Source organism: Rhipicephalus microplus, unplaced genomic scaffold (assembly GCF_043290135.1).
Source record: "Rhipicephalus microplus isolate Deutch F79 unplaced genomic scaffold, USDA_Rmic scaffold_14, whole genome shotgun sequence".
In the NCBI taxonomy this organism is placed as follows: domain Eukaryota; kingdom Metazoa; phylum Arthropoda; class Arachnida; order Ixodida; family Ixodidae; genus Rhipicephalus; species Rhipicephalus microplus.
The window spans coordinates 30,807,481-30,821,439 of record NW_027464587.1 but is presented as its reverse complement, the minus strand read 5'-3'; the positions used below and the strand labels follow the sequence as shown (position 1 = coordinate 30,821,439).

The window sequence follows — 13,959 nt, the reverse complement described above, 5'->3', positions numbered from 1 at the left end:
TCCCGCTGCATCTCCAGTTCTACATGAGGGCCGGCGTCCGTAACTGTAGTTGCGTATCTAATCTTACGCTCAAATACTGAATAAAACAGTAAAGTATAATCAGAAGTAATTATGAAATAAACTTATTAAGCACATATTTTGCAATTTTCAATGAAAGACGCGCACAGACAGAAAGCTTCTTAACCCAGTAACGAGCAGTTTCGTCCAGCACATGTGGCGAGGGATAGCTACTGTGCCACGGATAGGCACAGAGCGCGGTGCAGTTGTATTGTTCTTAATGGGGAACGAAGACTCACATGGCATGCACAATTTATCTATTTTGATTAGTGCTCGATAGTTTCATCTCCGGAAGACTTTACGACTTCAGGCGATCGTCGAATGAGTGTGTTAGCTTGTGACAAGACGGATATGTGGATTCTTTGTGTCCGGAATCCCGCACTGGCTGGCTTGTCCATAATGCTGCCGTTGGAAGGTAATTAATCTCTTATGCTTCGAGTGAGTGAAGATGTAGATATAATATAATGCAACACAGAGTATTTTGAGAGTGTAGATGATAGAACGTTGCCTTGTAAACAATGCTTTAGACTCTGCAGATTCGCACGCATTTGTTTTGTAGCATGATAAAATGTCGATCGCGCAATACTTGTGTTCGACAGCATGCTAAATAACTTTGAAGAATACACGCGCAGGCTTGTAGCTCTATCCGAAGTACTAGAAAAAAGGCATGTAATTGCTCGGCAAAAAAATATCCCCAAACCGGTTGTCTGTGTGTGCGTTTCGGCTTTACTGTCCAATTCCTTTTTTTTTTTTTGCCGCGGAGACAAGCTCGACGGTTTAAAAGTCGAAATAGACCAAGACGTGATCGCTTCAGATTGTGTTAAATTAATGTACAGTGACACTTGTGAAAATTCTCGAGGGAATTAGAATTTCGAACTATACGTAACCCGTGTTAATTGTGTTAATAGTTGCTGTGAAAGTTGTAAATTATACTGTGGTGTTTCTGCACCTTTTACTGCTATGTGCAATAAAGGTGTGCCTATTTATTTACAAACGTTGTTGACTGTATGGTAGAAAGACTGATAGATAACTGCAACCGCAGGTTCTAAGGCACGATTGAGCAGAACTTCACCTTTGATTGCTTCATAAAATATCTCATAATGATAGAGTCATCGATCTAGTCAGGTATTAAGAGGTGTGAATTGAGAGCCGCTGTTTCTGTTTACAGGAGCCGTTTGTAATTGCGACTATAGTACTTGTGTTTTGGTTGATAACAATATCAGCTTTACGATTTTCTGATATGATAAAAATTATTTGTGGTAGTATAGCATGTGTAAAGATAGTAATTACAGTTTCGCTAACAGCTAAAATATTTTTTTCAGATTGTTACGTATGCACGAGATCTACGAATGAGTGTCTGCCACCTATTCAAGGAAGCAATCGAGATGCTTCACAGCCCCTGCACACTCAATCTGCAAAGATTTTAATAAATGAAGCCCAATTTCAGTGCCAAGCTTCCTTGTCTATATGAACCGCAGGAGTCCACTGGCAATCGGGAACAATTGGGACCAGATCAAGTGGTTTATGGTCAAATTCTCAGTGGGGACCAGTTGCCAGTGGGTCTCAACTGGGACTAGTTGAATTGGTTTATGATCGAATTTCTCGTGAGGACCAGTTGCCAACGGGTCCCAGTACTTAGAACCCCCTGTCAATTGGTCTCCACTGGGAATCGGGCCATGAACCACTTGAACTGGTCGCAATCGTTCCCAGTTAAAATATTTTCATCTGGGAACACCACCTGGAAATTTGGATTCCGGAGTCCCCAGCCCTTTTGTATTCCTCTATATTGCAAACCACGTCCACGAAGAATTCAAACGAAGTACGCAGCTGCTTACGCTCGCGAGCCGCTTGCCCCGGAACTAAAACTCTAGTGCAAGTCAGTTCTGCACTATCCTCCGAGTTTGTAGAAAACACGTTTAGAAATAGAAACTGATGACATTACAACTTTTCAGCTAGTGAGCAGTTTTTTTTTCAAACAAATTTGTATGTATTCTCTTGGGGCTTAGTGCTACAAGCAGGTTGTCAATTTTCTTTCATCGCTAGTGGGGCTTTCTCTATAATGGGATTTACCCACCTCGACTGCATTTATTTTGGTGCTTTGTCAGTGTACAGTCCACAGTGATTTCTCTAGTCGAGCAGGCAGTCGCACAACCTTCAGTAGGCGCATCACGCAAATGGATATACTTAAAATAGCTGTGTGAAGGTGTATTGCTGTGTCCCCCAGGTGAAAATTTTGTTACTCGTTCCTACTGGTCCCAGTTCAAGTGGTTTTTAGCCAATTCCCAGTTGGTGCTGAGACCAGTAGGTGCTGGGACTAGTAACCACTGCGATTAGTAGGTGCTGCAACCACTTGCTACGGGGACCAGTTGATGCTGGGAGTGACCACAGCAGCAGCCAACCAGCCACACGCCATAATATATACCACAAGACACAAATGTGTTGTCTACTATGTTGCATTGGCCCATTCGCCGCTTGGAGTTTAGGAAATCCTGAATCTTCTCAGTCAGAAGGCGGTTCATATTGTACAATGTCTTCTGTACGTCTTCTCCCGTTTTCTCATCCCAGTGCTTCACTGTGGCTGCAAAAAATACATCAAAATATAGAAAATAATGACAACCACAACAGTAAACTAAGCACAAGCTAGGTGTAGTAGGAGATGATTTAAACTCCAACCAAAAGTTTTGGAGAAACCATATGTTTCGGAACCGACTTGGTTCCAATTCCTCAGGGAAGACAGCAGGACTGCGTAGCAGCGGCGTCTTCAAAGTACTTGCGGGGCGGATAATGACCCTCTCTTCCTCTCTCTCTCTCTCGTCTTGCTGTGGAGCGCAGTCAACCTGTATACACTGGGGGAAAGGGTCCGAGAGAGCGGTTGATGTTTTGGGCTGTTCCCTGTATATGCCATGACTCGAGTAGTAACCTTCTCCTCCAGCTCGTCTCGCTTTCAAGGATGGTCGTTGCTTCAAAATTTATCCGGTGGTTTAACGTCGCAACATGCTCGGTGACTGCGCTTATTGTCTGCCCCGTGAGTGCTTTGAAGATGCCGCTGCTACGCCTTCCTGCAGTCTTCCTTGAGGAAGGAACCAATTTGGTTCCAAAACGTCGGGTTTTTTCAAAAACGTTTGGTTGGAGTTTAAATCTCCCAGTTTTCATACGCAGCCAGACAGACTTCTGTCGAATGTTTACATACAAGCTTCATGGAAAGTGTGTTTTCATTTCATTTTCTGATAACCAATAAATAGCATGGAAGTCTCCAACACAAGCAGCACTGTTTTTCCTCAGTATGTTTACCTGCTATGAAAGCAACTTTCACAGGAGTTAGGGGTCTTTAGATGCCTGTCCATGGCTTTTTTTTTTTTTGCGTGGCACCACCATACTCGTCACACTTTTCATGACAAGACTGTCCCGACCCAAAATCGCCTCTGCAGAAAGAAGCAACAGCTTCACCTGGTGCTACATTCTAAAAAAGATATATACGAACCTGCTCGCAAACATTTTATAATTTCACTCTTACCAATTGATCTTACTCCATTATAAATAACGGAATAGCCAACCTATGCTACTACTCAGAACTGGGGTAGGAAGCGTGTTTTCCACTGAAAGAAACACAGATAAAAGGTAAGTATGCACTAGTGTACCCACTTCACTTCTGAATGAATTTAGAAAAGAAATGTCACACTTACATTAAAAAATTTCGCTTTGAAGGCACCCTTCAGGGTTCACGGCTATCTTTCTAATAAAATCTCTCTCCTCTTTAAATTCTCCTGCTCTCGCTCACCACATCTTCATTTCCTGCTCCATTTGTCTCATTTCACTGCAGGCGCACAAGGTGTCTGAATCGCTCTCGGAGCTACTCAACTCCACATGGTTGGCACGGTTGTGCTTGCGCTGCAGAAAACAACAGGCAAACAACTACACTGGTAATGACAGCATCATACAACTTTCCATGGACGTATTAGCTTACATCTTATGAAAACTTACACATTGTCAATTAACCCTTCCCGCCTTTTCAGTCCGGCACTGGGACTTTTGGACGCTTGCATTGGTGCCGCGAAGTGCATTTTCTAATATTTTATGGTACTTAATTTCTCTAGCAGTGTTCCTGTTTTGTGGCTGCTTCGGTGATGTACATGTAAAGAAAGTGAAAACAACAGTGACATTAAACTAAGATCCACGATTTCGTTGTAAGATTTGCACATTCGTTTTGGTGTACTGCAGATCTGTAAACTATACACAAACCTTTTTTCTGCTTTCTTTTTTTTCCTGTTGGCTCTCCTTCATCCGAGCTGTCGCTTTCACCATCTCAGTGAAGTTTTGGGACAAAAACCCTCTTGCTCTGCAAGCACTCTTGCACTTCAGCTTCACTTTCTAATGAAACCAGAGAGTAATAGTAAAGCACAATGCATTCACAGGCAAGTTAGTGCATGTCTAAAACTGTGTAGCGCAAAAGACACACCAAGAGGAATTTGTGTGAGTCGCCGAGCCACAAGCTATAAACTGAAGCTGCTAATAGCCTTTTTTATAGAAAAGCAGACAAGAAATGCATATGCCAACGACCATTATAGCATACTAATCGCAAGAACAATTTATTTCGAAGATATTACTCCAAAGCTGCCTGGGCTCGTAGCCTGGGCATGGGCTCGTAGCGATAGTGGAATAACGCACTCTTATATACAGCCCCGAAGGAAGAAAAGCACTAGTACCGTCCTGCTTACTCCATCCCTGTCTTGAGTGTGAGAGATTTTCAGAATTGATTTGTCATAGTGGTAGCCGCATACGAGTGGCGCGGCACATCAGCAGGAAAGGTGCTATAACTATAGCAGCCCGTCAACCGTACCCTATTCACGTTATGCGAGGCCCGCCATCGTGATATCCAGTTTGCAAAAACACCTCGGGAGAGCAGCATCAGAGCTTGAACCAGGGCGGCGCGCAGCACAACTTTCAAGCCATCCAGGATGTAGTGCAAGATGTAGTCTTTTTTGTTGACCTCGTGGGCGCCAGACATTATACATAGGTATCTTGCATGTGACATTGCGTCCGTCGTTTGCAGCGACCGTCCGCCATTACTCGGTACCGCGGTGCACGACTCGCAGTGTCGCCCTTGTTGTCTCTGTAGCATAACGCGTGTGCTGGCGTACATGACTGTTCAAGCGTAGTGATGCCGAAAGGCAAGTGATTGGAGTTTTTTCTTGCGTACTATGATGACCTTGTTGGTGCTACACGGGCACGGTACGAGGCGAAGATTATCAGAACATTATCAAATGTTCAGCCGTTTCCTCCTCCCCTCCACACGTACTAGCCCCGCCGCGGTGGTCTAGTGGCCAAGGTACTCGGCTGCTGACCCGCAGGTCGCGGGGTTGAATCCCGGCTGCGGCGGCTGCATTTCCGATGGAGGCAGAAATGTTGCAGGCCCGCGTGCTCAGATTAAGGTGCAGGTTGAAGAACCCCAGGTGGTCGAAATTTCCGGAGCCCTCTACTACGGCCCCGGCTGCGGCGGCTGCATTTCCGATGGAGGCGGAAATGTTGTAGGCCCGTGTGCTCAGATTTGGGTGCACGTTAAAGAACCCCAGGTGGTCTAAATTTCCGGAGCCCTCCACTACGGCGTCTCTCATAATCATATAGTGGTTTTGGGACGTTAAACCACACATATCAATCAATCAATCAATCCTCTACTACGGCGTCTCTCATAATCATATGGTGGTTTTCGGACGTTAAACCCCGCATATCAGTGAAATCCACACGCACTACATACCATGTCTGTGCCTTCCTATTTTGCTCGGTGCGTCTTAGTCCGCAATACTCCCGTTCTAGCCTCGAAGACCAGAGAACTACCCCGAGAAATATCGTAGATTTTTGCCTTGCAATTTCCTGCTTAAAAGTTCGGTAGGTCTCCTGTGATGATTTCGTAAGCATTCCCATCTTCCACATGTCCCTCTCTGTTTCCTTCACCTTCTTCTTAACCGATGTTCCCTTTTGGCTTGGTATGCTGCTGTTGTCTAAATACTTGTTGGACAATTTTCGAGTTCGTTTCCTCCATTTAGTATCGACACTCTTCATGTACAAGTAACTGAATACTTTCCTGGCCCAACGCTCCTCTCCCATTTTTCTCAATCGCTCCTCAAATTCTATCTTGCTGCTAGCTTCTCTGCACTCAAACGATCTCCATCTCATGTTTCCCTGAACCCCCTGATTTGGGGTATTCCCGTGTGCTCTGAACGCAAGTCTACCTATGCCACGTTGTTTAATTTCCAATTTTGCTTGAACTTCTCATTTCATGCACAAGACCGCATTACCGAACTTCAAACCCGGGACACTATTGAAATTCCTCTCACATGTCCTACCTATTGTAGTTCCACAGTGCCCTATTTTTAATTACATCTGCATTCCTGGTGCCCTTAGTCATTACTTATTTTTCGTGCTCCCTTAGACACTCAGCCCCGTTATTTATCCGTACGACCAAGTATTTGTATTTATCTACTATTTCTAGCGTGGCATCCTGTATCTTCTGCTCACTGCCTTTGTTATAATAAAAAACGTAATCACCAATTTTTCCCTGCTGAACTTCAAAATTAACCTATCTGCCTCATTACCACACATGTCTATAAATCCCTGCAGATCTTCCTTATTGTCGGCTATTGATATTATATTAGAAGAAAGGTGCCGCAGCACCGCCTAGTGGTTTCCGTGCAAACGGCTTTTTCGGGAGGACCGCCCTCGTCCCACTACACCTATCTAGTTCACTATACTTACACTCTCCGACTCGGCGCGGATGTAACTGCCGATGTGGAGCTTCTGCCAGAGACTACTCAGATTGACAATAGAGAGTTTTAGTACTGCGGAATGGTGCTACGTACGCATCACGCAAGCGCCTTGCGTTACGTGGCGTCGTTTGGCACTAATCGGCTTTTAGTACGCCGTAGCACCTGCGAACGTATCGACCATGAAGCGTGTTGCGCCATCTGGTAGATCAAAATATAAGCACGTGTTGTTGACAGCCAATGTGAGCCAATCCAAGTGTTATAGCCAGATTATGGCCATATTTTAAGCCACAGAGCCGGTCGGTGCTTGCCTTCGATGCCGCCATTTTGCTAAACGAAGTCTCGCGCTGTCGCGAACTTGTTCGAGAGCGGCGTGATCACCTCATACGTACGCACGCACGCATCTCATGCGTGCGTACGTAGCGGCTGCGTACGTAATGCGATACGTGCGCGTCGCGGTCTGCGCATGCGCACTACGCAGAACGTGGCGTCCTCACGTACGCAACGCCGCCACGTACGCAGCGTACGCAGTACTAAAACTCTCTATTATCAACTACCTCGTTTTCTGACGGAGACTCAGTCACCGGAGAAGACTGCTGCGCAGCTACGCTGGTTGCGGCAGTGGCCCTGTCTTTATTTTGGCTACGCTCCTTCGTACGCTTGAACCTGGCTTCGGTAGTCACACGTCTGTCATTAGGGAGTTTTAGAATACCGTTTGCAAGCGCTGCGGGCGTTTCGGGCGTAGCGGCTGCCATATAAGTTTTAGAATAGAGTTTGCCCTACTGCGATCCGCAACGCACGATCGCAGCGACATCGTAGCCTCGAAACCAGCGCTTCCAGGCCACACGTGAGCGGCCATCACCGCACGCAATTTCGGATTTTTTGCGTGCGGTCCGCGAACGCGAACGCCGACTCGCGTTACAACGCATGCGCAGTGGCAGCGACTGCACCGCAAGGGCTCGCGGTGCGCTATTCTAAAACTCCCTATTACCGTGGCCAAGATGCTACGTCGGCGCCCAGTCAAGGTTTGCATCATCCATCAACTTGCAAGGCCTGCCTTAAAATTAGGTGATATCTAGAAGCCCCTCTGTGTAATGATTACATATGATTGCAACACTTAGAGCTACGCACCTTCGTTTTCTAGCGGTACAAGGCGTGAGGATTGCACAAGCGAGGCAGGAGTAGAAAAAGCGAGCGGCCAACTTAAACTGCAGAGAAGAACCATTGTCGTTCTGTGGAAAAGAGCGAAAACCGCACGTAAAGAGCAATCGAGGACTGGACGCAAGCATGCAAGTAAAGTAACAGAATCGAGAGGCGAAGCCACAAACGTAAACAGCGCACGAGATTTCCTGCGTGCGCGCATCGCAATTAGAGGCATACCTTGCCGGTATCGATTTTCAAATGCATGCTTGTGAGAATTTTCCTTACCTCTGATGAAGTGGTGACCGCAGACGCGGATATTTTTCTGATTCTTCAGGTCTTTTTCATTAATACGTGCAAGCCAGAGGCCCCTTCGTTTCTCGGAGATAATCCTTGTCCTTTGGCACTGCCGAGTTATTATTTAAGGCAAGCAGTGCAATCCTACACCTGCTCCATCGCGGATTTTAGTTCGGCAACCAAATATTGCGCATTTATTTTCAGCTTTTCAATAAGCTGAAAATAAATGACACGCTCTACGTTTGGGATAGGCACGTGGAAAAGAGGATGCCTTTGCAGCCGGCGCGTTCCCAAACTGCTGGCCGCGAAGGCAGTAGTTCAAGCACATGAAGCCAAGCAAACACGCCGTCGTTTTTTTTTGTTGTTGTGTTTCATTGACAGAAGTATAGTGAACAAAACGGACAAACGAGAGGAGATCCTGCTGGCTTTTGCACATGATATTTTGGTGATTACCGAGACGTGGCTTCATACCAGTATTCATGATTCAGAAATAATTTCAGAAGGCTATAGCCTACTTCGCAAGGACCGTGACAGCCGTGGAGGTGGAGTGGTTATCGCTATAAAAGATGGTTTAGCGTTCCAGGAAGAACGTGGTATACCGAACCACGAGAGTCTGTGGTGCACCTTAACATTTCAAACCACACATTTACTAATAGGTGCAGTATACAGACGACCTGGGGCACCTGAATCTTATTTTACGGAACTGCACATCTATCTCCTCGTGAAAATGCGCGATCGGACGAAGATAGTACTTGTTGGCGACTTCAACTTGGCAGGAATAGACTGGGAAAACCTAACCGCCAGCAACAGATAGGCAAACAGCTGCGAGCAACTTCTGGATACTATGCTAAGTTTCTCGTTATCTCATTGCGTAAAACAAGCGACACGCATTCAAAAGCTTGCTTCCAACATCTTAGATCTTGCTTTAATTTCTAGCTCAATCATCAACATCATTATATACACCAAGAACAGCAATGGACCCATGTTGGGCCCATTGCTGTTCTTGGTGTATATAAATGATGTTGTTGACATTGTTAGCCCTCCTGTAAAAATTAAATTGTTTGCTGATGATTGTTTATTCTATGCCCCAGTGACGTGTGCGAATGACCAAATTGTAATTAATGATTGTCTTGATGATTTTCAAACATGGTGCGATAAATGGGAGATGAAAATAAATTATTTTAAGACAACATATACGCATATAACTACCAAGAAACACGTTTTACCATTTACGTACAGCATTGGACCTAATTATTTACCGCAGGTGTGTGCATTTAAATATTTGGGAGTGCATATTACGAATGATTTGAAATGGCGTGCACATGTCGAGAATGTATGCTGTGCCTCTTACAGAAAACTGCGTTTCTTGCGTGCTAAATTACCGAATGCTACGAAAGACGTCAAGCTGCTTGCATATAAAACATTTGTGCGCCCTGTTTTAGAATATGCTTGTGCTGCCTGGAGCCCCCACCAAAAGGATTTAATAGATAAACTGGAACGAATTCAGAGACTTTCCGCGCGATTTATATGTTCGAAGTATAAAAGGACTGATTCGGTTACCGAGATGTTAAAACTAAGTGGTTTGGGATCTCTAGAAATTAGACGACAAAAGCAGCGCCTAAAGGTATTTTTTCAGATATTGCATGGTCAAATAAAAATAGATAGAACAATTTACGTACACCCCCCGCATAAGCTCAGCAGCCGGATCAATCATGACGCGGCAGTCCGCCCCTTCGGTGCTCGCACGGATGTCTTTCGCAAATCTTTTTTCCCTGATGTTATAGAAGCGTGGAACAAATTGCCGCGACATATTGTTGAAAAATCTGACGTTAAAAAATTTGAATGTGCTCTTGATGTTTACTTTGCCGAGCAATGAATATGCTATTGTGTTATTGTTCAAAGTTGCTGAAAATATCAATGTCTGTATTTACTTTCCATATCCTATGCTTCCCTCCCTGTAATGACCCTCAAGTGAGGGTTGACAGTATAAATAAATAAAAAATAAATAAATAAATAAATGCTCAAGTTATGGTGCAAGATAGAATCTCCGACCATAAAGTGGTTTTAATTGAATTTCCCAATCTTAGCCCGGCGAAAAGTGACAATGAAAATGCACATATTTGTTAAATATTATTCCAGAGCGGCCGATGAAATTATTATTGATTACCTAGAAATGCAGTTAGACGATTTTTACGCTGGCTGAACTTTCTGATGATGTTGACAACTTGTGGTTAAAGTTTAAGGCAGCAATTTTTCACTGTGACGAAACCTACACTCCTACGAAACGTAAGAGGACAAAACGAAGGACTTTTTGGATAATGCGAGAAATAATTCATAAGAAACGGAAGCTGAAAAGAATGCGGAAGCGTAAATGCGATCCAGCCGTAATAAGTCAGTGCTACCAAGAATTTTAAAGACTGTTGCTCGAAGCGAATACCTATTTTTTTTTCACACACCCTAACCGACTTTATAACAGCACAACCGAGGAAATGTTGGCGTTACCTATCTAAGCCGGACAGTCCTATCCGTTAGATGGAAATCAACGGCATAGTTATTGAAAATACGCATGTAATAGTTAACTAGTTCAATTCCCTTTTCCAATCGGTATTCACCCAAGCATGCCAAGTTCAATGGCCGCTTTTTGAACGTGACTTGGCCATGCCGGAAATCAAGATAACCGAACAAGGTATCTTGAACGTGCGTTTACAACTTAATATTAAGAAATCACCGGGACCAGATTAAATGCCAAATGTGTTTCTTAGGCGTTGTGCAGAATAGCTCGCTCCTTTTATGTTTAAAATATTTACGCTTTCACTGAAAACTGGTGCACTTCTGAGAGACTGGCTACGCGCAATAGTAATTCCGATCCATAAAAGTGGTAAAAGATTTCTGGTGGACACGTATCGACCCATATCGCTGACGACCTACTGTTGTATATAATGGAGCACACCCTCAACAAAGCCATTATAAATTACTTAGAATCTAACAATATGCTGTACCCGAAGCAACACGGATTCCGTAGGGGTCTCTCCATGGTATATGTAACTTGAGGAAATAACGAATCACTTCGCTGGCATAATTGACTCCGAACTTCTGGCTGACGCAATATTCATAGACTTTGCGAAAGCCTTCGACATTGTGCCTCATTCCAAATCAATAGCCAAGCCTGCATTCCTTGGAATTAATAGCAATGTAATTGCATGGATCTCGGTCTACTTAACCAATCGCTCCCAGTATGTAACTTTAAACAACGTAGACTCTGACTGCTTCAGTGTTTTGTCTGGTGTACCCGAAGGGTCTGTTTAGGGGCCAACATTATTTCTTGTTTACGTTAATGACATCTCTTCTTGTGCGGAACCATGCAGGTGTAACACTGCGACTGTTCACAGATGACTGCGTCATTTACACTACAATACGAGGTGATAGTGACCAATTAAAGCTCAATTCTTCACAAAACATTTCCCAATGATGCGAGATGTGGGGAATGAAAATAAATGTGTCTAAAACAGCGTTCATAGGCATAAGCAAGAAAAAACGACCTTTGTCATTTGTGTACAATCCTAATGGTTCCAACATTAGTAGAGTTGACGAAGTAAAATATCTGGGCGTCACATTCTCGCAAGACTTAAAATGGGGACAGCACATTACCAATACATTTAAACCAAGGCATTTAAACAACTCGGATTTCTGCGTAGAAAATTGAGCAAAGCAACTTCAGCAGTTAAACTAACCACCTACAAAACCCTGGTCAGGCCCATTTCAGAATACCGAAGTATATAGTGTGGGCCCTCATCAAAGCTACCTTCGCGAAAAACTTGAAAAATTGCAGAATAGGGCCCTGAGGTTTATATACTCAAAATACTCTTGGCGCGACAGTGAAATGGACATGCGCCATCAGGCGTGCCTAGCAAATATGTCTTGCCGGCGTCATGTTGGTTCCATGAAGTTTTTTTATCTCCTTTTTCACGGTCACCTTAAAATCTGTAAAGACGAGTATATTCATCCGCCTGGCTGCCGTTCTAGCAGGCCGAACCATGATAAATGTATACGTCCCAGCAGTGCCCACAGCAATGTGTTTAAATATTTCTTTTCTCCTCACGCTGTCAACGCCTGGAACGCACTACCAGGTGAAGCTGTTAATATTACAAATATTGATCAATTTTGTTCGCTTGTGGAGCAGGTAACAGAGCCAGCATAGTTATCTTTTGTTGTTGTTCTTGTTGTTGCGATCGCGAAAAACGTGTTTTGCAGTTGTGCATTGTACTCTTTTGTACGCATATATTGTATTTCATGCGTAGTACGTGGTTTCTATTATTTTTTTTCGTCTTCTTCTCGTGTATAGGAAGAGCACCAATGTAGTACTGTTGTACTCGCTATTGTAAGTGTTCCGCTGTTGCGCGTATCGTCCCTCAAAATATTGTATTTCCTCAACTTTGTGTCTAATTGTTTACCTGTGATGTTGTATGCCCGCTTCCTGTATGGGTCTGCAGACGACCTACAGTATTGTTAAATAAAATAAATAAATAAAAATAAACATGGACATGACTGCCAAAGATACAAGGACGCGCTTACGCAGTCACCCGCACGCCAACCCGGCTAGTTGGTGTCGTTGGTACCCACTGTGGTACCTGGCGATGGCGAATGTCGTACCGGAAGCCGCCGGAAGTGACGCAAGTGCAAGTTATCTATACTGACACGCAGTGCTGCCCTATAGTTTCCTTGCATAGCGCTACAATGTTAAATCCTCAAGTATACAGACAGCAAAACACACTATTATGACATCCAAAGCATGTACAGTACATACCTGCGAACATTAGGCTGTGCCGTGATTGTCGATGAGGTCACGCCAGAACGCAGTATATGTTGCATTTTATTGAAGTCCGAGACATTTGCGGGCTTTAAATGTTTCATGTCGCTGACAGGAATGACAACTCGCTTCTCCCAGAAAGAATCTAGAATTCTCACCACTGCCAATATCTCTATATCCGAACAAAAAAGCAATTCGAGCACGAAAGTTTGGCACAAGCATGGACGCACAAAGCTTACTTGTCATCTGCTGCTTTGTGTGCCCATGCTTGTGCCAAACTTTCATGCTCGAATTTCTGCGCGTGTGCTGCCGAATGTGCTGTGTTTATCCCTTTTCCATTTCTGCTCTCTATCTTTCATCTCCCCCATCCCCTTCCCATGCGCAGGGTAGCAAACCGCCTGCCTATAGGCTGGTTAACCTCCCTGCCGTTCTTTTCTTCCTATTTTTCTTCCTTCTTACTTGTCATCTGGATTGAATTGGATTAAGTTGGATTGATGGACCTAAGTTCTTTAACGCATGTTTCAAACAAGTGTAAAACCTACATATAAAATATCTACCTCCCAATAAAATAGTCAAAAATATGTTTTAGAATATATATCCACTTTTGTCAAAGGTGAACAGCTCTGTTGCGACAGTAACAATTTAACGAGATCCGGCCATGTTCAATGAACGTGCAAACAGTCACAGTGTAATCACAGTTGTAATTCTCAGTCGTGCACTCGGAGAAAGTGCTCGTGCCTGTGCTCCGCGAGCATGGGTCCCCGAAAACAATATTTGGGGCCCATAAACAGTGCTCATGGACTTCTGAAATCAATGAAAACTTATCTGCAAAGATGTGCGTTTTCGCGAGGCATCAATGACAATCTAAGTGGCATCGATGCTGTAAAGGCCGTGGCACCA

The 13,959-nt window shown here is 44.2% G+C and overlaps 1 long non-coding RNA gene across 1 annotated transcript; it reads left to right on the top strand.

Moving 5' to 3' along the window:
* The first annotated feature begins 387 nt into the window (after positions 1-387).
* Positions 388-1,510, top strand: LOC142784527 (uncharacterized). The gene is made up of 2 exons (XR_012888673.1): positions 388-472; positions 1,380-1,510. It is a non-coding gene; the product is annotated as an uncharacterized LOC142784527 (long non-coding RNA).
* The last annotated feature ends 12,449 nt before the right edge of the window (positions 1,511-13,959 follow it).